This window comes from Cnephaeus nilssonii, assembly GCF_951640355.1.
Source record: "Cnephaeus nilssonii genome assembly, chromosome: 9".
In the NCBI taxonomy this organism is placed as follows: domain Eukaryota; kingdom Metazoa; phylum Chordata; class Mammalia; order Chiroptera; family Vespertilionidae; genus Cnephaeus; species Cnephaeus nilssonii.
In genome coordinates this window covers 5624105-5646560 of record NC_137080.1, presented here as the reverse complement: position 1 = coordinate 5646560, position 22456 = coordinate 5624105, and the positions used below count along the sequence as shown (strand labels likewise).

General features: G+C 44.9%; 1 long non-coding RNA gene across 3 annotated transcripts; it reads right to left on the bottom strand.

Annotated features, from left to right (window-relative positions):
• Positions 1–2685: 2685 nt before the first annotated feature.
• Positions 2686–22445, bottom strand: LOC307104910. 3 transcript variants are annotated; one of them, XR_013813953.1, is made up of 6 exons: positions 22314–22445; positions 14768–14939; positions 12835–12900; positions 12001–12168; positions 2885–2958; positions 2686–2798 (listed from the first exon to the last, which is right to left on the bottom strand). It is a non-coding gene; the product is annotated as an uncharacterized lncRNA (long non-coding RNA). The 3 variants fall into 3 exon arrangements; XR_013813954.1 differs by having other exon boundaries at positions 22326–22424; XR_013813955.1 differs by lacking the exons at positions 2686–2798; positions 2885–2958 and adding an exon at positions 10928–11902 and having other exon boundaries at positions 22326–22424.
• Positions 22446–22456: the final 11 nt, after the last annotated feature.

Genomic DNA, 22456 nt, shown 5'->3' with positions numbered 1-22456 from the left:
CGGGAGGCAACGGATCCATGTTTCTCTCTCACTCTCTTCCCATCTCTCTCTCTCTCTCTCTCTCTCTCTCTCTCTCTCTTCCTCTCTCTCTCTCTCTCTCTCTCTCTTCCTCTCTCTCTCTCTTCCTCTCTCTCTCTCTCTCTCTCTCTCTCTCTCTCCCTCTCTCTCTCTCTCTCCTATCAGTAAACATGTCCTTGGGTGAGGATAAAATTTTGTTTAAAAAGAATGCAGCTGGACCCTGGGCGTGTCCCAAGAGGGGGCATTCTAAGAGACCCAGGTACAGAAGCAGCAAGATCCTTGTGATTTGCCTGGAAAAGCATAGCATCACTTCAGCTGCAGCCCAGACTCAAGGCACCACCACAAAGAGTGTGAAAAAAGGAGGCCTGGCTCCTGGGTGGGGGCATCTTTGGAGAAGGAAAAAAAGTCTAAATATCCCCAACATCACACAGTGCGCTTTACAGACATCATTTCATTCACCAACGCCCCGACAGGTAAGGGTAAGCATCTTCAAAAGGCTATGGAAAGAAAGGTTCCACCAGGTCCTTATCTGACTTCCCTCATGATAATGGACTTTGTTCAACTTGTAAACATTCAAATGCTGGCGATTCCTCTCGGAAAGGCCCTGCAGACAAGGGTGTATGCGTTTTTACGTTCCAGTGGGTTGAAAAGGCCTTTGCCCCTTTCCCAGTGTTGTTGATAGATAACCCTACCAGCCCTAGCACTCTCAACCGTTTTTATCACCTTGTTGATAACTTTCTCTACCCACAGGGCAATAACTTTCCACTCCGAACCCAATCAATATGCTATCGCTCTGTTCACTCCCCACCCTACCCTCTCACTCTCACAGGTATCACATTGTTTCTTATAGCAGTTTTTTTTAAAGCTTCAGATCATTTAAGTCTGTGATTTCTTTCAAAGCTCTAAGTTTAATTTTTTATTTTTTAAAAAAAAGCAAGTTTGCGTTTTGTTCTCAAGTGTTAAAAGCCTGAGAATTTACTTTGAAGAACTGGAGTCACAGTGCACCGTATTGTGCCTGCTACTGCAGCCCGGCTGTTTTGTATAATGCATGAGTGAGCCCCAACTAGAAATAGGAATGCATTTTCCCTAAGTATTTATGGCGTTGTTCTGAGCATACAGCTTTAAATTTGCCCGCTGTAGCTTGAAGCTTTACACAAACTGTTGGTTTGCTGACTGCCTCTCTGGCAATAACACACACCGAAAATAGATTGCTAAGGGATTTTTTTCCTTCTCTCTCTCTCTCTCTCTCTCTCTCTCTCTCTCTCTCTCTCTCTCTTTCTCTCCTCCTTTTATTTTTAAGCCAGCCGTGAACATTTTATTCATCTTGTGGCATTTTTAATCAACACGTATTTCCTTCCAGGACCTATGATCCTCTATTGATTCCCATTAAAATGCTTTTCTTTTCTGTGCCCCCTCTGCTGATCGAATTTCAGATCAGCCACAGGATATGCAACTAACCTTCCGGCACTGCTGAACCCAGCCGAGCGAGGGTGATCAAAAGGCCTGATGCCTGCATTAAACATTCCCAGCCCGCCCGGCTGCGGCCCTAATGGAACAGATCGCTTCGCACGGCAATTTTCTCCCTTTTTTGTCTTTACCCCCACCTCCCCAAAATGTGTTTTGCTTTGATCGCTAGAGGAGGGGAGAGAACAGGAGAACAAAAGAGACCTATCTTGTTCCCCGGGGCTGACGTCAGTTTGATTTCACTGACAACTATTCGAAGCGTGCGCAGCAGTTGGAAGCGGCCCCTCGCCGCCCCCGCCCCCCACAACTTCTACTTTGGGGAGAAAACAAGACTTTCAGCGGCTCCGGAGACGCGCCCTGAAAATGGCCCGCTCGCGCCAAGCGCGATGCCCTCCCGCCCGCTTGGCAAAGGGCACCCGGGCTTGTTTGTGCGGCGCGATCGTTACTGGGGCGGAAAACACGCGGCGGGGGAGGCGCGGGCCGGGCGGGGCGAGCCAGGAACGTTCCTTCCCGGCCGCGGGGACGGAGCGCGGGCGGGGGAGGCGGGCTGTGCTGGCGCGGGCCGCGCGGGGCCCGGACCCGGCGACGGCGGGCGGGGCGACGGCGCGACGGTGCGGGGCGCGCGGAGCCGGGGAGGGGGACCCGCCACCTCCCCCCCCCCCCGCCCCCCGGGCGCGCGTGCGCGGCCCCCACGCCCCGGGCTCGGCGGCTTCGGCGGCGCCGGCTCCCGGCTCAGCGAGCGTGGCGACGGGCGGCCCGTAAAACCCGGGCCGGAGCCGGGCGCGGACGGGGTCGGGGCGGCGCGAAGAGCTGGAGCGGCCCGCGGGCTCCGAGGGCGCGGCCGCCGCAGGGCCCGCTCCGGGATCGCGCCTCCGGCCTGCGGCGAGGTGTCCGGGGACCAGGCCCGTGTGAGATGCCCGCCGGGCCTCGAAAGAAGTGCGTCCAGTGCGGGCGCAGCCCGTCCTGCCGCTGCCAGGAACCTGTAGATCTTGAACCGACCTCCACCATTTCTGTCATATTTTCCGGACTTTCGTGAAATAGTCAGGATTCTAAATCTGGAGGGGATTGTGCATCATTTCAGGGGAGATGAGAGATGCGAAAATGGTCTGGCTCCGGGAAAGGCGGGGGATGGGTTTGGCCCTGTGCCTGGTGCCCACCCCCCTCCGCTCCCCCCACCCCCGGCCCTGAGCACACACACCTGAGCACGTGTTCAGGACGCGGGCGGGTGCCCACTCTCCAAAAAGTACACATTCGGGCACATTCCCCGGGATCCAAAGGTGAATTTAAAGACGGATCTGACCTCAGGATCTAGGCTTCTATAAAGGGAAAGCATGCATCAAATAAAAGTCAACCACTCCTGGCCGGCCTGTTGTTCGCGTGCTGCGTGGCGCCTCGCACCTACCTGCATTTCAGCATTCATCACACTGGACTGAAGTGAGGTGTTCACCTTCCTTTCTCCCCAGGGGCCGGAGAGTCCTAGAGAGGGGATACCAAGGCTTGTCCTTTGAATCTGCCCCTGCACTTCCCAGTGCACCATAGGCGCTGAATAAATGTTTTCCTAGACGAGCGCATGGTGGAGGTAATAGTAAAGTGCTGTGAGGCACTTGGAAACACAATTAATTTCGGCTGAGGAAAGTGCACATTTCAGCTGGATCCTAAAGGCAGTCCTTTAGGTAAAGGCCATTCCAGGGCAAGAGAACAACTTGAGCAAAGGAGGGAATGTGCAACAGGTGGGAACTGGTGGGCCTGAGAACAGGATACTGGGGGGCATAGAAAAGGTAGGTGGGAGGTGATGAACGTCTTGCCATAGAGGTAACAGCCAGGAAATGCTCAAAACCATTTTATTTAACGCAAATCTATATATATAAAAGGCTAATATGCAAAGTGTCCCCTCGGGAATTCAACCAGGAGACCAGTTTGATCGCTCGCTATGACGTGTGCTGACCACTAGGGGGTGGCGCGGAACAAAGGAAGGCCCTGATTGGCCCTGATCACTGGCCAGGTCTAGGGACCCTAGTCATGCATGAATTTTGTGCACCGGGCCTCTAGTATAAAATAAACAAGGAATATGAAATGGATATGCCAAAAAAGTCACAAGAAAATAATTAGGGGAGCAGTTTACCAGGGAATTTCAGAAAACTTATATGAAACTGAAAAGAAATGCCCAGGAAAACCCCTGGCTTGTGACTCTGGGAACATAAACATGTTAATAGCATTTGGTGGAGGAAAGGAAAGAAAAGAGGGGACAGTGGAACTAATGTTTTAATTAAAGACCTTTGCCCATTACAGTGTTTCTCATCTGTGAAGAATGAATGGGTTATAAAAAACAGGAAAAGATATTAGACCTCATTATCAAGAAAGAAATGGAACTCGAAACAAGAAAACAGTGATACACTGGAAACAAGATAAATGTTCATCATTAAGGGATTCAAACTAAACAGTCCCACAATTAATAAAATATTATGCAGCCATTAAAAATGAAGTATATTTATTGGAAAGATGTTCACGTGCATTGTTATGTGAAGAAGCAAATTATAAGTCAACATGTCTGGAAGGACCTGTCTGGAATGTTAGCAGTAGTTCTCTCTAGATGTTTTGATTATTAGTGATTTTTTACTTTCTATTTCAAACCTGTGAGTACTGTCTGAATTTTAACCACGAGTAATTATTACCTCTTTCATTAGAAAATTAATAAACACATCCTTTATAATAATAAAAGCTAATTCAGGCGTCCTCAAACTACGGCCCGCGGGCCACATGCGGGTGTTTTTGCTGTTTTGTTTTTTTACTTCAAAATAAGATATATACAGTGTACATAGGAATTTGTTCATAGTTTTTTTTAAACTATAGTCCGGCCCTCCAACGGTCTGAGAGACAGTGAACTGGCCCCCTGTTTAAAAAGTTTGAGGACCCCTGTAATAATTAGACCAGACAGCCAAACGACCTTCCAGACATCATTCCAGACGTCCTTCTGGACGAAGCCATGGTGGCAGGGGCTGAGGCAGAGGCAGTTAGGGATGATCAAGCAGGCAGGCAAGCGGTTAGGGGCGGTCAGTCAGGCAGGCAGAGTGGTTAGGGGTGATCAGGCAGGCAGGCGAGCGGTTAGGGGCATAGGCAGGCAGACAGAGTGGTTGGGGTGATCAGGCAGGTAGGCAAGTGGTTAGGAGCGATCAGGCAGGTGAGCGGTTAGGAGCCAGTGGTCCCAGATTGTGAGAGGGATGTCCAACTGCTGGTTTAGGCCCAATCCCACAGGGATCCCTGTGAGATCGGGCCTAAACCGGCAGTCGGACATCCCCCGAGGGGTCCCAGATTGTGAGAGAGTGCAGGCCAGGCTGAGGGATCCCCCCTCCTGTGCACGAATTTCATGCACCGGGCCTCTAGTATGTAATAAAAGGCTAATATGCAAATCAACCAAATGGTGGAATGACCAGTCACTATAACACACACTGACCACCAGGGGGCAGACGCTTAATGCAGGAGCTGCCCCCTGGTGGTCAGTGCACTCCCACAGGGGGCGGGCTGCTCAGCCAGAAGCCAGGCTGACAGTTGGCAAGCTCAGTGGCAGTGGCAGGAGCCTCTCCCACCTCCGCTGTAGGCGGTTGGTAAGGAGCGAGGGGTCCTGGACTGCGAGAGGGCGCAGGCCGGGCTGAGGGACCCTCCCCCACCCCCACCCCCAGTGCACGATTTTCATGCACCAGGCCTCTAGTGTGGCCATAAAAACTCTGGTGTAGGGGACATAGCAAAGCTTCTGTAGGCTAGAAGTCCAAAGTCAAGGCATGGGCAGGGTTGGTTCCTTTGTGGCTGTGCAGAAGGATCTGTTCTCCCACTGTCCTCATATCCTCTTTCCTCTGTGCATGTCTGTCCCTCTGTCCAAATTTCCCCCTTTCAAAAGGACACTGGTCATAGTGGATGAGGGTATGCCCTAATGACCTCATCGTAACTACTCATATCTACAATGACATCATTTTCAAATAAGGCCACATTTTAGGATCTTGGGGGTTAGGACTTCAATATTTGAATTTGGAGGGGATTTAATTTGACCCATAACAGATGGGTAACAAATCCTTTGCAAATCAGGTGGTTTCCAATACCTTGCTTTCAACGAAATTGATGGAAGAAAGAAATAGTGTTGTTGTCAGCTGATAGATCATTAAAACTAATATTTGACAATGGATTATCATGTGATTTGGGGCCGTGAAGTCGAAAGGAGTTCCAAAAATTGAAGGACATTTTTTATAACAAGACTCTTTTCATTCCCGTCTTCCTATTTATCAGAGCAAGGATTTTTCATCTCTAAAACATGGAAAACAGAAATAGAATGGATGCTAAACACTTTGTCATTGTAGCCATAAGTAATATTTATCCACAATAATATAATGTTTGGAAAAGGGACAACATCATCTATCTTATTAAGAAATGTAAGTGTCCAATAATACTTTCCTTTTTATGTTAGTATTTATCAAAACAGTCTAATCATTCAGTTTGTTTCAATCAATTGTGCAACACTAGTAATGATGACTCGATCCAGAAAACACTTAGAGTCTAGGGTCACAGGAATTTGTAAGTGTATAAATTTCTATTTTTATACATATGCTTGATAAATAAAAGTATGACGGGATGCTCAGTAAAATATGTTCACTCATAAATAACACAATAACATAAATTCTGAAGGGGAAGTAGATGGAAATAAAATTTCAAAGAGAAAACAAAAAATATACAAATTTTGCTTGCTAAGGATGAGCTTGTTTGTATATTTCTTAAGTGGATGATGGTGAGTAACAAACTGTTATAGGATTTAGATGCCATTTGTACACATTTAAAATAGTGATGCAACAGTTTTACTTTAAAATGTCAATATTTACAATATGCTAGCAATTATATTTTTGCAATAAAATATTTAAACTTATGATAAAATTATAAATGTCAACTTTTAAGTGTGCAAAGAAAAGCACAGGTTTCTAAACTACTTAGGGTCCTTGAGCAGAACTGTAAAGATTGATTCAGGATACGGTGCCAAAGTCTGTATTGTTCTTCAGGTGTCTGGATGTCTAAGGGGATATTCAGAGTGTTTGGGTAGCTCGCTGTTAACCCAAGGAAAACATCTAAGCTTGAGTCTTAGCCTAGTGTTGTCACTATTTCCACCTGCAGAAGGCATCATGAGATTGGGTGCACACTGGCAATCTTGGATTCCTTTCTGAGATGCAGGGTGGCATAAAAAAAAAAAATACATGGTCTTCTAACCATAATGAGATACCACTTCTCACCCATTTGGATGACTATTATCCAAAGAAAAGAAAAGGAATAAAGGAAAGAAAACAAGTGTTGGCAAGGATGTGGAGAAACTGGAACCCTGTGCAATGCTGTCTGGAATGTAAAATGGTGCAACTACTGTGAAAAATGGAATGAAAATTTCTAAAAAAATTAAAAATAGAACTAGCATAAGATCCAACAATTCCACTTCTGGGTATATACCCCAAGTAATAAAAAAAAAAAAGGGAGATTCAGACATTTTTACAGAAATGTTCATAGAACAGCCAAATGGTGGCTATTATGCCCATCAACAGAACAAATAAACAAAATGTAGAATGTTCACACAGTGGAGTATTATTCAATCTTACAAAAGAAGGAGCCCTGGTCAAATGGCTCAGTTGGTTGGAGCATGATCCCATACACCAAAAAGGCTGCAGGTTTGATTCCTGGTCAGGGCACATACCTAGGTTGCAGGTTCGATTCCAAGTTGGGGAGCATATGGAAGATGTTTCTCTCTCTTCTCTCTCCCCCTTCCTCTCTAAAAAATAAACATATCGAGTCATCATTACTAGTGTTGCACAATTGATTGAAACAATTGATTTCCTTGGGGATTTTTTTTTAAGGAAATTCTGACACATGCTACAACATGGATGTACCTTGAAGACATTATTGTCAGTGAAATAAGCCAGACACAAAAAGCCAAATACTGTATGGTTCTACTTATATGAGGTTCCCAGAGTAGTGAAATTCACAGAGACAGAAATTAGAAAGGTGGGTGCCAGGGGCTGGCGGGAGAGAGGAATGGGGAGTTACTGTTTAACATTATTATTATGTTTAATATTAATAGTATTCTTGTATTATGTTATTGTTTAATGGGTACAGAGCTTCAGTTTCATAAGATGGAAGATGTTCTAGAGATGGGTGGTGGTGATGGTTATACAACAATATGAATGTTATTAATGCTACTGACCTGTACACTTAAAATGGCTAAAATGATACATTGCATGGTGTGTACATTTTACATTTTTTACATACATGGTCTTTGGACTCAGATATGCTAGTAAGTGACCTTGAACAGTTTGCTTAAATTCCCCGAGTCTCAGAAAGGAGCTAAAAATGCTTAACGTGGAGGCTTGTTGTGAGACTTGAACACAAGCAGATGGGTGGTGGGAGCTGGAGTGTGCACCCAGATCCTCTCTTCAGGACTGAGGTGTCACAGCCCAGCTGCTGCGCTGTTGACTGCTGGTGGCCCGTGGCCAGCACCTCTTCAGGCATCCGCCAGCCCCAAGGGAGCTGCCTCACCCAGCTTTGCCACCCCTCCCTCTCAGGAGACACCACATGGTTGATGCCAGCTTCCAAGGTCCAGCCTTTGCCTCAACTGGGAAAACTCTGAAGGGTCATCCCAACGCCATGGCCCACCACAGCAGGATCAGTTCAGGAGACACCCCGCTGCCTCCTCCAGCTGGCTTGTCTCCCGTTCTGACAGCCAGAGAGCAAGTCTCCAGCATGTGGCTGTCCATCTCAGAGTGAGCTCCCAGGTAATGCTCCCTGCTCCCAGTTTCCCGGGAGCTTCCCACTGTCCTCAGAATGAAACCTGGCCTGCTTCTCATTTCCCGCACGGCCCTCCAGGGCTTAGTCACGTGTCCGTCTACGCTTCTGCCCCCTCCTCCTCCCGCATCCCATCCCAGCCACACTGGGCCTTGAGCACACCACCCTCATCTCACCGTGGACACCAGTCCCCCAGGTCACAGCTTCAGAGGGGCTGCCCTAAAGCATCCCCTCCATGCACCCGGGTCCTCCCAGGCCTTTACCCTGCTTTGCTGTTCTTCACAGCACTCATCATTGACATGATATTAGACACTTGTCTACAAGCACTAGAATGTGGGTTCCCCAGAGGCAGGGCTGTCTGTCCCTGTGGCCTGTGGTATTCCCAGAAACGAGGAGGCCTGGCACGTAAGAGGCACTCCAGAAACGTTCGTGGGAGGAATTCACGATCGTGTACACCGGGCACGTCACAGTGCGTGGCGCGTAAGTCAGGGGCTCAACAGACGGTGCCCATTATTATTTCATGGTATTTCCTCTCTGTCCGGCTCAGACAGTGGGCGTCAGACAGGTCCTTCTTCTGTACACCCTTTACAGTGCTGGGCACGAAATCACTCATCAACGAATACTGTTTAATTGGATTTGACTTGTTCTAAAGCCAATGGTGAGGGAGAACTGATTGTTTTTGTCCAAGCTGGCTGGCTGGTTCTACTTCATTCGAATGGCCAAGATTCTATCACATCACGTCAGGTCTCTATTAAAATTAATTACGATCAGACTCCATCCATCACATCCCGGGGCGAGAAGACAGGCTTCCCGGGAGAGTCATCCTGGCCACTCTCGGCGACGGAGGGTGACTCTGAGGTCCTGTGTGACATTTCTTCACTCTGATCAGCAAATAGTGTCAATATTATGCAACCATCTTTCAGAAACTACTAAAGGGGAGGTGATAGATGTGATCTCTGCCCCCAAATCACTTAAAATCCAAACTTGCTGAGCAGAGAGAGAGGTGAGGTCCCCCTATTTTCCACCTGTTCCCTCCCCTGTTCTCATCGCCCTGAGCAACTTCCCCCTCTGCCCCGGACAGGGACACCCCACCAGGCATCCCTCGGGTTTGGCATCCCACGTTCTGGGCTGCATAATGACGGCCCTTTTTATGAATTATATGGCACGTGGCATCACCTGCTTTGCCATATTCCGGGAGCAGCGAATACATATGTAGAATTTAAGTGCCATTTCCTTACCATACAGTTATCATGTGTGTCTGCACAGTGAACGCGCCTTCAGAATGCTATGGGAAATGGTGACAATGCTCCGCTCCTCTTCCCTTTGCAGATGCAAGAGACCTAAGGGAAGCCGCGTCGTCACAGCGGTGAGGGCACACCCAGTGAGGGCAGGGTGGCAACCACTGCGTGCCAGGCTCCCCGCTGGGACCCCACATTCATTTAGTAACTTAATCCACACAACTTCGAGGTAGGTGTTATTATCCTCCATTTACAGATGAGGAAAGAGAGAGATTAAGGCTTGGTCGTTGGGTCACCCCAAGAGTAAGTAGTAAACAGAGATTTGAACTAAACATTCTCTGCTTCCAGAGTGTCTTCTAAGATTGGGCACCCCTGGGCTGGTTACTTACTTGCGTGCACCCAAGCTGAGTTATCCTTCTTTCCTTTTTTTAAAATATATTTTATTGAATTTTTACAGAGAGGAAGGGAAAGGGAGAGGGATAAAGTGTTAGAAACATCAATTCAGCTGCCTCCTGCACACCCCCTACTGGGGATGTGCCCAAAACCAAGGTACATGTCCTTGACCGGAATTGAACCTGGGACCCTTCAGTCCGAAGGCCCATACTCTATCCACTAAGCCAAACTGGTTAGGGCTGGGTTGTCCTTCTTAATAGCTCCCATTCTACCCTGGATCTTATTAAAAACAAAAACAAAAAAACTACAAAACGTCCTACCAGATTAAAAATATTATAAAGCTACAAAAATCAAAACAGAGCAGTGAGCCCTGGCCAGTGGTTCTCAGTGGTCAGAGCATAGGCCCAGGCCCCAGAGGATGGTGGGTTTGATTCCCTGTCAAGGGTACGTACCTGGGTTGTGAGTTTGCCCCCCACCCCTGGTCAGGGTGCATTCAAGAGGCAAACAGTCAATGTGTCTCTCTCACATTGATGTTCTCTCTCTCTCTCTCCCCCCCCCCCCCCCCCACTCTCCGCCCTCCCTTCCAGTCTCTGAAAAGCAATGGGAAAAATATCCTCGGGTGAGGAATAACAAAACAAACAAACAAACAAAAAACAGAACAGAGAGCAGTGAAACAATAGAGCTTAGGAATCAGTATAGGTATATGATAAAGGAAGCATTTCCAATCATTTCGATAAATGGATTATTCCATAAATGGTATTGGGAAACCTGGTTGGGGTGCCCAATAAGTGAGTGCAAATTCTACACTGTGCAAGTAAATGAGATGGCGCATGCTGTCCAGCTCCCACAGTGACTGCTGGGGAGAGATTCAGGGTGACTTTTTGGTTCTGGATTTTTAAGTCTCTGGTCTACATAGAACTCTGGTCTTAACTTCTCACAGTCTCTTACAATACTTTCGATTTACAAAGTGTTTTCACTACCCCACGGTGCTGGGCAGGTTCTATGATTCCCGCTCTCTATATGAGGACACTGACGCTCAGGGAGGTTAAGTTCACAGCTGGCATGCTTGTGAAACTTAAACACGGGCTTCCTGATTCCTTGTGTAACTCTTTCTGTGGGGCTCTATCTATAGCCTCTCCCCAGCCCTGCCCTCGCATTCACACCCACACAATTCAAACAATGGGAAAGAAATAACATCACTACATTAACACAATAACTATGTTAATTTCTCTGTATCCCTGGCCAGCCTTTGTCCACAGCAAAATTACTTTACATAATTGCAATCATAGTTTAATTACAATTTAGTGGCCCATTTTCCACTTAGCACTGTCAGTCCCCAAAGCTTTTTATACTTTTGTAGCAAATGAGTGATGTACATCCTTACTGTCTTATCCTCTTCCTTAACGTCATCCATGTAAATCTCCATCTCTAATCCAATTGCTCTTAAATGAATTTCTTTCACACGAGCGAGTGCATGCAATTGTGTTCCTCTTTTCAGGCAGCCGGTTACCTCCCCTCCCCCTCCAAGAAGTCTCCTGTCTTTTGCCCAATCCACGGGGAACTTCTCGGGGGTGAACATGCAAGAGCTCTTCTGCAGACCTTTGCCCCCGTGTAAGTAGCGGAAGGGGCGTCTGGGGCCCCTCAGAGCTTAGGACCATTGCATTCCCGTTGAGGATGCACTTCCCACTCTGTTTTTACCTGTGGCTTCCCAATTTAGCTTCCCCAGGACAGTCAGCACTAAAACCACGATTCACCCCCATGGTTTCCTCCCTGGCCAGGGAGAAACTGCAAACTGAACATTTTCCTCACCTTTCTGTATGCCGTATGATTCATGGACAACAGACTCTGCTTAGATTACTGAGTAAGTCATTGTTTTCACTCATCCACACCAGGTTTAAAAGGAGAGATGTTTTCCATACTAACTGTTCCACTCTCTCTATTTCAGGAGATGAGAATGGCCTCATGGAAACATACCCGGACTTGACTGGCCTCTGTTTGGAAACAAGGATATAAAGAGAGACACAGACAAGATACATGTGTGGTCAGTGTCTGTCCCGAATGCTCCATCGGTCAAGGTCAGTCTACTTACCCTAAGGAGTTAGGAGGCCTTAAAAAGGCAGTATTCAAATGGGCTGTCAACAAACCCCTCGTGGACGTCTGTGCACAGCAGTCAGAGGTCTGAAGGTGGCACACCGTCCCTGCCCTCAACATGGTGAGTCTCTGCACCAAGTTGTCTGGCAGGCAAACACTGGCACATCTGCCAAAAGAGGGTGACGTAATAAGAGGGTTGCCATGTTCTTTTAGTTTTATTTTTCTTTTTTTCTCTTTTTTTTTCTTTTTTAGTTTTATTTTTCAATTACAGTTTACATTCACTGTTATTGTGTAGTAGTTTCAGGTGCACAGCTTAGTGGTTAGACAATCACATACTTTACAAAGTGTTCCCCCCGATATTTCCAGTACCCACCTGGCACCACACATAGTTATTACAATATTATTGACTATGTCCCCTATGCTGTACTGTACATCCCTGTGACTACCAATCTGTACTTCTTAATCCCTTCACCCTTTTCACCTAATTCCTCAAGCCCCCTCCCCTCTGGCAACAACCAGTCTGTTCTCTGAGTCTGTTTCAAATTTGTTTGTTTGTTTATTTTGTTGTTTAGGATCCATATATAAGTGAAGTGATACGGTAACTGTCTTTCTCTGACTGATTTATTCTACTTAGCATAATAGGGGGTTGTAATATTTTTGTGAAAGGTGGTGACGTTCTTTTACTTAATTAAAAGAGAAAATAAAGCTACAGAATGGCAATAATAATAACTGCGAAGGATGCCGTTATGATTTGGTTTTGTTTTCAGACATCTAATTATAAAACATTTGTGCAAGGGGAAGAGCAAGAATCGGGTTTTTCCTAAGAACTTACTTTATCAACAATGCAGCTCTTTTCTTTTTCACCATCAAGGAGCCTTTTCTGGGCAAAGAAGCCCTCCTTCCATGTTGGGAGCAAAGAAGGAAAATTTATGACTTAGTACATCCCATACTGATTGTAACGTTTCATGACTCAGCGAAGATGGTTAGAAATGGCCGAGCGTGTTTGAATGTTATGCTTTGGTAAGGCATGGGCATAGCCCCGTGGTCGGCAAACTGCGGCTCGCGAGCCACATGTGGCTCTTTGGCCCCTTGAGTGTGGCTCTTCCACAAAATACCACGGCCTGGGCGAGTCTATGTTGAAGAAGTGGCGTTAGAAGAAGTTTAAGTTTAAAAAATTTGGCTCTCAAAAGAAATTTCAATCATTGTGCTGTGGATATTTGGCTCTGCTGACTAATGAGTTTGCCGACACTGGCCAGAGCCAATACTGAGTTATAGTAGCTGCGATTCAGTGTGGGGAGAGCAGCCTCGGCCTGAGAAAAAACCCGAGAAAAATGTGTCACTATAGTAACAAGCCAAATCGCTGGCATTGTCGGTAGCTGTGGTTTCACTTTATTGATTGTCTCCCGTGAAACATGAGGCTCTTTATTTGAATCATTTGTATAGGTGTCGTATTGGGTTAATTGCAAAGCAATTGGATTTAATAATAATATAACGGTGTATCATGTACATCGATTCCTAGAATGGTGAGGTGTGAATTGCAGTTGATCATGAGATGCTATGAGATGAGCAAGTCCCGGGCTAAATTTAAGCTGCCCAGGGTGAGCTTTAACTTACATGTCAGTTTGGATTGTTATTGCAAACACTTTATAGGCCTGGAACATGATTGGTTATAAACGGGATGCCCTTGAACTTGAATGTTTTAAAAAGCATAGCTTTATGCTGAGTTAACAGCATGCCATTCAGATCAGTACCAATGTAAACACAGAGGATGAAGGCTTCCTGTGGGCCATCCTTTCTTGCAGGTTTTCATAGTTGCTAAGTTTATTTCACCCTTAGCGAGGCCAGTCTGGCTCTGTTAGCTCACTGAGTGAGGAACGCAAGAATGGTTCTCAAAATTGATAGAAATTCCCTAAAAAGCAAGGATGTGTACTAATGACCAAGTTCATTATTTCCTAACAACTGAATATATATATATATATATATATATATATATATATATGCATATTATATATTTGCATAATTATTTTTATGTTTAAAATTGATGGATATTTTTCACTTTTCCAGTTGAAGGATAATTCTTTCCAAGAAGAGAGGGAAATAGATTTTATGAGAAAATTTCATATGCTATGATAAAGAAAAACTAAATAAAAATTCAAGACAAATATTAATAGAAAAATTAAGAGTCTGGGGGAAAGAAAAAAAAAGGATGAGGCAGAGGAGGAAGAGAATGAGAAAAGGATAAGTTAAAAAATGAGAAGACTGAATAACATGGTAAAAATTATCTGGCACAATATAGGCACTCAATAAATGTTCTGATCAATGACTGGTTAGCCAAGCTTAAAGACAAAGTTATAAAGTAATGCATCAAAATATACTGCTTAGACTGCTGTCTTTGGTACATCTAAGTAAAAGCAACAAATATTCTTTTCCTTAGGCCAAACCTTGCTAAGTGAATTCACTCTAATTGTTGTCACCAGTTACTAGTATGTTTCCTCTGTCGATCATTTTAACTGGCACAATTGTTACAGCATATTCTCAACATCACTGAGCTTCGTGGTCAACTTGGAGAGGTCACTGGGAGAATCCCTGACTTCCACAATTCATCCAGGTCCAGAATGCAAAATCACCCACCTAAACCAAACGCTGCTCACCTCCCTTCTGCTCTGACGAGGCTGACGTTCTCACCAACTCAAAGAGAATGGGGGGGCGGGGGAGGGGGAACTAAATGAAAAACAAAACCAAATGCACTCAGTAAGCATGTTTACCTATGAAGATATTAGCGATGGTTGTTGGTTCACTCCAGATCGATCTTTTATGAGCACACACATGGAAAAGAACATTCGAAGCACAGCGAGAGGGTAGCGTCTGCAGCCAAAGAGAGGCCTCGGAGGAAATCAACCTGATGACACTTGGATCACAGACTTGCAGCCTCCAGAACTGTAAGAAAATAAATTTCGGTTGTTTAAGCCAAAACAAAACAAAACAAAACAAAAGGAGTGATTGTCAAGGCTGCTCAGAACTAAAAAGATGAGGACCCAAAAATCTCCACTGTGTTTAGCCACAGGAAGGTCACCGGAGACCTTTGACAAAGCTGGTTGTTACCAGAATGATGAGGAAGAAAGCGGCTCGTGGGCCACACACAGCCCTCCGGTGTCCCTGCGGGCCGTCACACGAGGACAGGAATGGGGCAAGGTCCGGGCGCCCCATGCAGGGCATCACCACCACTCAACCTTGCATTCAAGTCCTGCCGACAGAGCTTGCTCGGCTCACTGACATTCCCCCGTGTCTACACAGTAGCATGTCCTGCCCCCCTTTCTCCACCCTCTGTAGAGGTTAAGAAAAACATTATAGCTCCCAACCATGATAAAACCATTATTTAACATCATTTTATGGGTACTTAGGAAAACAGGATTAACTACAGATGCCACAATTTTGTTATAAAACTAAACAAACTCAAAAAGTTTATCCACATTAAGTTAATTTAACTAAAAGAAAGTACCCAAAACCACATGCAATGTAAGAAAAAAAGAAAACTTTCCACTGAATAATATATACACTGAGTGGCCAGGTTATTATGATCTCTGAACGCACAATAATCTGGCCACTCAGTGTATATCCTATATCAGTGATGGCGAACCTATGACACGCGTGTCAGCACTGACACGCGTAGCCATTTCTGATGACACGCGGCCGCTGAGGCGGCCGCATGCCGAGGATGAAACATTTGCTGCTCCTGAGGATGAAACATTTGCGAAATAATGTTTTTTCCTCAAAGTGACACACTACCCGAGTTATGTTCAGTTTTTTGGCGAAGTTTGACACACCAAGCTCAAAAGGTTGCTCATCACTGTCCTATATCATAAAAGGCTAATATGCAAATTGTCCCCTCGACTAGGAGTTCGACCAGCAGGCAGGCCGGCCAACCGCCCATGTCCCCTCCCCCTGGCCAGGCTGGCCGGACCCCCACCCATGCACGAATTCATGCATATATATATATATATATATATATATATATATATATACACACACACACACACACATACATGCACACACACACACTGAGTGGCCAGATTATTATGCGTTCAGAGATCATAATAATCTGGCCACTCAGTGTATGTGTGTGTGTGTGTGTATATATATATATATATATATATATATATATATATATATATATATACTTTTAAATTAGTTTTTTAGGGGTTGGGAGGATGAAGAAAGAATCCTTGCTTATTTCTCCTAATTTCTGATTCAGATTGCTCTTACAAATATTGTGACTACATATTTCTAGCTTATTCATTTATAAAATAATCCGATTTGTTTTGGCTTTTTACAAAATTCCTTGTCGTATAAACCACTGTTTTGACCTGTCTCTCAGGCCTGGTCATTTCTTTCTCACCCACTTCTGCCACCTCATAAGTTCCGGTCTCTGCACCGACTCCCAACTCCTTTTGCATAAGCACCTGCCTGCCAGAATCCTATTCCTAAAATCCTGTTTTAATCGTTTCTCTGCCCTTTCAAAAATTTACAATGCCCGCCCCCCCCCCCACCCCCCCAGTTCCCATCACGTGAAATATTAAGTTCCCTACTTAGAACACAGGACTTGCCACAGTCTGTTCCCATTCGACTCATTCAGTTGTTGTAACTACTCCCCAAAGTACAACTTCCACTTGCCTCAGGCTAGCATCAGAACCAGCACCCACACTTCTATCTGCCTCCCCCTGCTTTGATACCCACTCGGAAATGGCCTCCACAAGTCCCTTCACAGGACCGCATCTCACCCATCTTTCAAGGCCCGGGAGGGAAAATCTGCACGTAGCAGTTGCTTTCTTCTGTAAGAAATTTGCCAATAAAAAAGCAACTAATTTAACGGAGAGTTTACCAGGCCATGCTCTGTAAATGAATTACCATCTCAGGACAGCCCTCTGAGATAGGCGACATTTTGCAGATAGTGACACTAAGGATTAAGTTCATCGATGGAAAGCACCTAGCACAGTGCCTACCCATAACAAGGATGAGACCCATGTTGACTGTCCTTATGCTAACTAGAAGGACTCCGTGGTTCTCCCAGGTCACACAAAAATATCTAAAAGAGTTCGGATTCGAACTCTGGCTTTCCGTTTGCCAGGAGCAGTAATGCTGTTTGCTCTCTGCTACCTTGCCCAGCTGCCTCAACGACTGCAGTCAACATTGGTTTCTCCCGTCTGAATTCCTTGGCAGTTGGCGTGTCTGTGCCACTCTGTTTTACACTTGATGGCTACCTTACCTGGACTTTTACTTTTTCTTCAGGGTATGTCTCATCTCAGCTTGGCCAAGAGTGAAGACTAGTGGTGTGCTGATAAATGTTTAGCAACCAGCTCAAGGTGGAGAGGGGCTGATTCATAATGTTTGATTTCAGTGGTATGTACTCCTGCCATGGTCAATTTCAAGATACCAAAGCAAAGTCAACTAACTCATAGAATTGTTACAATTTTAATAATCAGCTCTTTAGAGTTGATGCAGGCTGCCTGCGATACGCCCCTGGTACTAAGGAGTAGACGTCACACTGTATTCTCTTGTCAAGTATGTAGTGCCAAGGATAGTGCTAAGCAAATAGGATGCATGACCATGTATCTGGAGCTTCTGGTTCAAGGTTGCAAATGCATATAAACATTTACTGAGCCGACTTCCCCAAATCCCATTGAAATCATGGTACACAAAAATGAACGCTTCCATAATACCTGTAGTGCTGAAACAAGAAAGGATGCCGACACTGATTAGGAATTTTGACAAATTTATGAAAGAGCAGAAAGCAGGTGGACGCCTATTGATGGAGAAGCCCAAGGAAATCACACACTGGAACACTGGTGAGGGCTGCCATGGAGATGGGAGCCACTCCTCCCAGGGAGACTCTCAGCTCAGCAGGTGTGGAGAGCTTAAGTGGACAGTGGAGCAAATAATCAGGGAAATTCATGAAAGGCAAAGGAATATCTGAGCCAGTCTGCCCCCGCCCTCTTCTACAGATTTTGAACATCGTGTCCCCAGCTACAGGTCTCAGAACTGCTTTCTAAATCAAGTGCAATCTTTCTCTGGGGAGGACCCCCACTGTGGATATCTGGGGCTGGAGAAATAAAACAGAGCCTTTTCAAATTCTGAACTTCCAGATGCACGCAGAAGGGAAAATGGGGCACCTTCAGTCGCCCCACCAAAGTCTACTCTGTTCACAACTGTAGGTACTCAGTATCTGTTCAGTGAATGAACAAACGAACCTTATAGCTTTGGGGCAAATGAATGACTCTTTAGGCAACGTGACAGCCTAAGCAAATGCACAGAAATCTAGATTATTTAAAACCGTTAAAATTTGTTGTAGCAGCCAAGGTGGAGAGAAGGGGGAGGGAAATCTCCAAGTGGCACAAATAAAGAGAACCATCAAAGGCAAGGTGTGAAGAACAAGCTGCATGGCTCATCCCCCTTGCCGCTGAGGTCACCCTGCCTGTGCTGCACTGTTAGCCAAAAGACGTAAGCGGAAGTGGGCTAGGGATTCCTGGGAAAGTTTGGCTTTTCTGATCTGGGGGCCATCCCTTCCTCCTTGTTGCTTCCTTCTCTCTCTCCTACCGGGACAGTGGCTGTGAGGCTGGAAGTAGAATAGCCAAATTGCCACCATGGAACAGGCAGAAGGATGAAAGCCACTGCTGAACAATGGAGAGGTGGGGAGATACAGGGGGCTTTAGGAAAAGGCCCTGGATGACAGTGTTTCTTCCCTGCTCTGCCTCCATCCAACATTTTCGTTATGTTAGAAGAACAAACCCACTACAGTAAGGTTTGGTTGCATCCCTAGGTGATACGTGACATGTCTGGGAACTTGAAAGGAAGAAAAACACCTTTGCGAAATGGAAACCTCAAGCCTGAGATACATGTGTATGTGGGGTCTGAATTTATGCTGCCTGCTTGACTTAAAAATCCTAAATTGAGATATTTAACTAAATAAAAAGTCAAGCTCAGACTCTAGTTCTAGTAGTAAAAATAAACACTCACTCCTTGGGAACACTTTTACATCTCTTAGGAAAAAATTACAAGGTCCATGAAGGAATAAACGATGGTGAGGTGAGTCAACAGATAGAGCAGAAGGAAGAATCAGCATTCAGAGAACTGCATAGAAAAGAGGACACAAAAGATATAAGCACAATCATAGAAACCATAATAAAAAATATAGAAAAACAACACAATAAGCAAATTTGAAGAAGAATCAAATTGAATCTCTATCAATGGAAAACATAGTCACTGAAATTAAAAATGCGATGAACAGGGTAATGAATAAATAAGACAAAAGTGAAGAAAGAATATACAAACCAGAAGATAGATTGGAAGAAATTTCTCAGAATGCAGGATAGAGTAACTATGAAATTGTACTTAAGTGCTATGGAAAATAGATCAAGAAATTTCAAAATATATATCAAGTAGAAATTCCAGACAGAACAAAGAATAGAAAATTGGGGAAGAGAAGATATTTAAGAGAATAAGACTGGAGTTTTCCATAACTACAGTAAAATCCAAGTCTTCAGGTTTTGAAAGCATGCAAATGCCCTAGCAGTAGTCAGAGGACAGTGGGATATAATTACATCTCTTCCAACTCAAGCTGGCCATGGGTACAATATCAGTAGGAAAATTTGCTCATGTTTTTTATTGTTGAGTTCATGGTAACTAAAAATCTAATCCCTGCTCTTTTGCCTTTTCTCCAAGTGATGACAAAGATTTCCTCCTAGATACCAAGACCACCAGACATGACATCCTGGGCCAGTCCCGAAGAACTTTCATTGACTCTAGACCTTTCATTGGCCCCAAGAATCCTTTGAGGACTACCAGTTCATATGATCTCTACCACTCCGGCCAGAGGGGCAATTTGGAAATGTCATTCCCCCCAATTTTCTCTCTCTCTCTCTCTCTTTTTTTAATCCTCAGCTGAGGATGTGTTGTTATTGATTTTAGAGAGAGAGGAAGGAAGAGAAAGAGAAAGAGAGAGAGAGAGAAACATCAATGTGAGAGAAATATCGATTGGTTGACTCCTATACACGACCCCACCAGGATCGAACCTGCAACCTAGGTATGTGCCCTGACCAGGAATGGAACCCAACTGAGCCACCTGACCAGGGCCCAATTCCCTTTTTTTAAATGGAGGTATAATTTACATATTCTAAAATGCACATCTTTTAAATATGCAATTCTCTTATTGTTGATGAACCTATACACCCATCCCAATTAAGGTACAATGTAAAGTCATTTTTAAAGGAAACATTATCTGGATGGACTCAATAGCAATAAAACGCAATAGCTTCTATTTCCAAATCTTACAATTGCAATCTTAGAAATAGCATCCAAGACTTGGAGATAATGAGAGACAGTGTAGGAAATAGTACATTTTACCCCATCTCTAAGAATAGTTCTATTTTCCATAGTAATTTAGATAAGAAACAGAAAATGCTATAAAACACTGCAAAGTGATTTGTACTTTAAAGTACGTATCTTAACATTGGTGTGCTGGAAAGTGATTAATCACACTTTATTTCCCTCTCAAATTTTCCCATACTGCCACAGGAATAAGCTGACACTACCTTATCTTCTGCCCTATCTGAAACATCTGAATTGACAGCCTAGGCCAACTCCCACCCTAGCAACGGGGCACACGGCTACAAATAGTTCTCTTCAAGTCAAAGGAAAACAACAAATACAAGAACGCCCACTCTGAAGTTCCTTTATTTTGGTTTAAACCTCCCTTAACAGGCTCTTTTCAAGTCTTTGGAGCATTATTAAATGATCTGCTATTGATTTCCGTGCTCAGCGCCGGTGAAATGGAGAGACCTGAAGACTAATGACTGAAGTCCACTCACTGTCTGAAGCGCAGGCACAAAGGCAGAAGGCACTTGGATCTCACTCCTACAGCCATCCTCGAAACTGAAATTTCAACACCGGGAAAGGAGACAGGGCACAGAATTCCACTCATCTCTCTCCCTTACATGTAGCACGCTGCTCTTTCTGTTACCTATCTTGGGACATTTTATAAATATTGGTATATTTTGCTATTCAGCATGAAGCTGCATGCTTACTTTCTACCTCTGAAATCCAAATTTCCAGATAATCACTTTTAGGAAAGCATTCCTCTATTTTCAGCTTCATTCTCCATGGGCCATTTATTTGCCATCCGGAGCCACTGAGTAACTAGAGGTTACAGTAAGAATCTGCCCTACCAGTTTCTACCTTAAAAAGAAAAACTTTCAAGACAAACAAACCAATTTTTTAAATGGGTAAAAGAGAAAAACAAGTATTTCCCTAAGCAGATGGGGGTGGGGGTGGGGGTGGGGGTGGGGGGCAGAGAATGGTCACATAAATTCAACCTCATAGATAATCAGGAAAATGCAAATTAAAAACAAGACACCATTTCACATCCCATCAGATTAGCAAAATTTTGTAGTCTGACAATACTTTTTAATAAGAATATTTTCTTATCATTAAACTCAATTTTGTTTAATACCCAAACTATCTACACTGGGGGGGCGGGGGGAGGCAGGGGGGGATACAACATATGCCCCTTTCTCCTTAGAAGCATCTATATTTTAAAAAGGGGTATAAAGAAAGGCATTGACTCTGTAAAAAGTAGTCATCACTCTATTCTTTCAGCTTATTCTAAATTTAGGGGGAAATCTATGGCTCAGAAAACCTCTGGTGACTAAGTCGGCTTCCAGCCTTGGCATGGCCAGCCGTCCCAATCCTGGCTGACTCTGTCAGGAGGCAGAATTACACATTTGCACATGGTTAAACAGTTTCGTCACTGAAGTAGATTTAAACTAGCTTTAAAAGAAGGAAAAGAAAACATTCGGTGCATTCCACATGTTCCCCGAAGTATATTGTACCGTCAAGTCATGCTGCATTGTGCATTCCTCAGAACTCCAAAACACTACTTAAATGGTGCACATAAATCACTGCATCCCCGGTGAAATACAGCTGTCTCCTCCAGGAGAAATAAGGGGTGACGCCTGGGGTGAGGACCCCTCCCTGCCCAGCAAGAATCGACGGCAATTTGAAGGGACCCACACTGTGGTGAGGCTGGAAAGTTTGCGGGGTTCTCTTCCTTTCTGCTACCCATCCACCACCATCTTTGGGTTAAAAGCTCTTGTTTCAAAAACTGGTGAATTCTACCTTCTGACCACACGATCCCTCTCAGCAGTTCCAGCGTGTGTGGACTGTCGGATCTCAAGGGCGGGAAGCATCAGCAGAACCCAGAGATTAATAAAGATATACATGGGGGTGAATAAGCTCCTAGCAAAATGACTCTTTTTTTACCTAAGCATTCACCTTGGGACGCAGGAAACTCACAGACGCGACGTGATTGACAACAAAGCTGTTGACACATCACAAACGGTGGGGTAGCCAGAACCTGGGCCTGCGTTCTAGACGCTTCCTCTGGAAAGGAGCCGGCCCCGAGG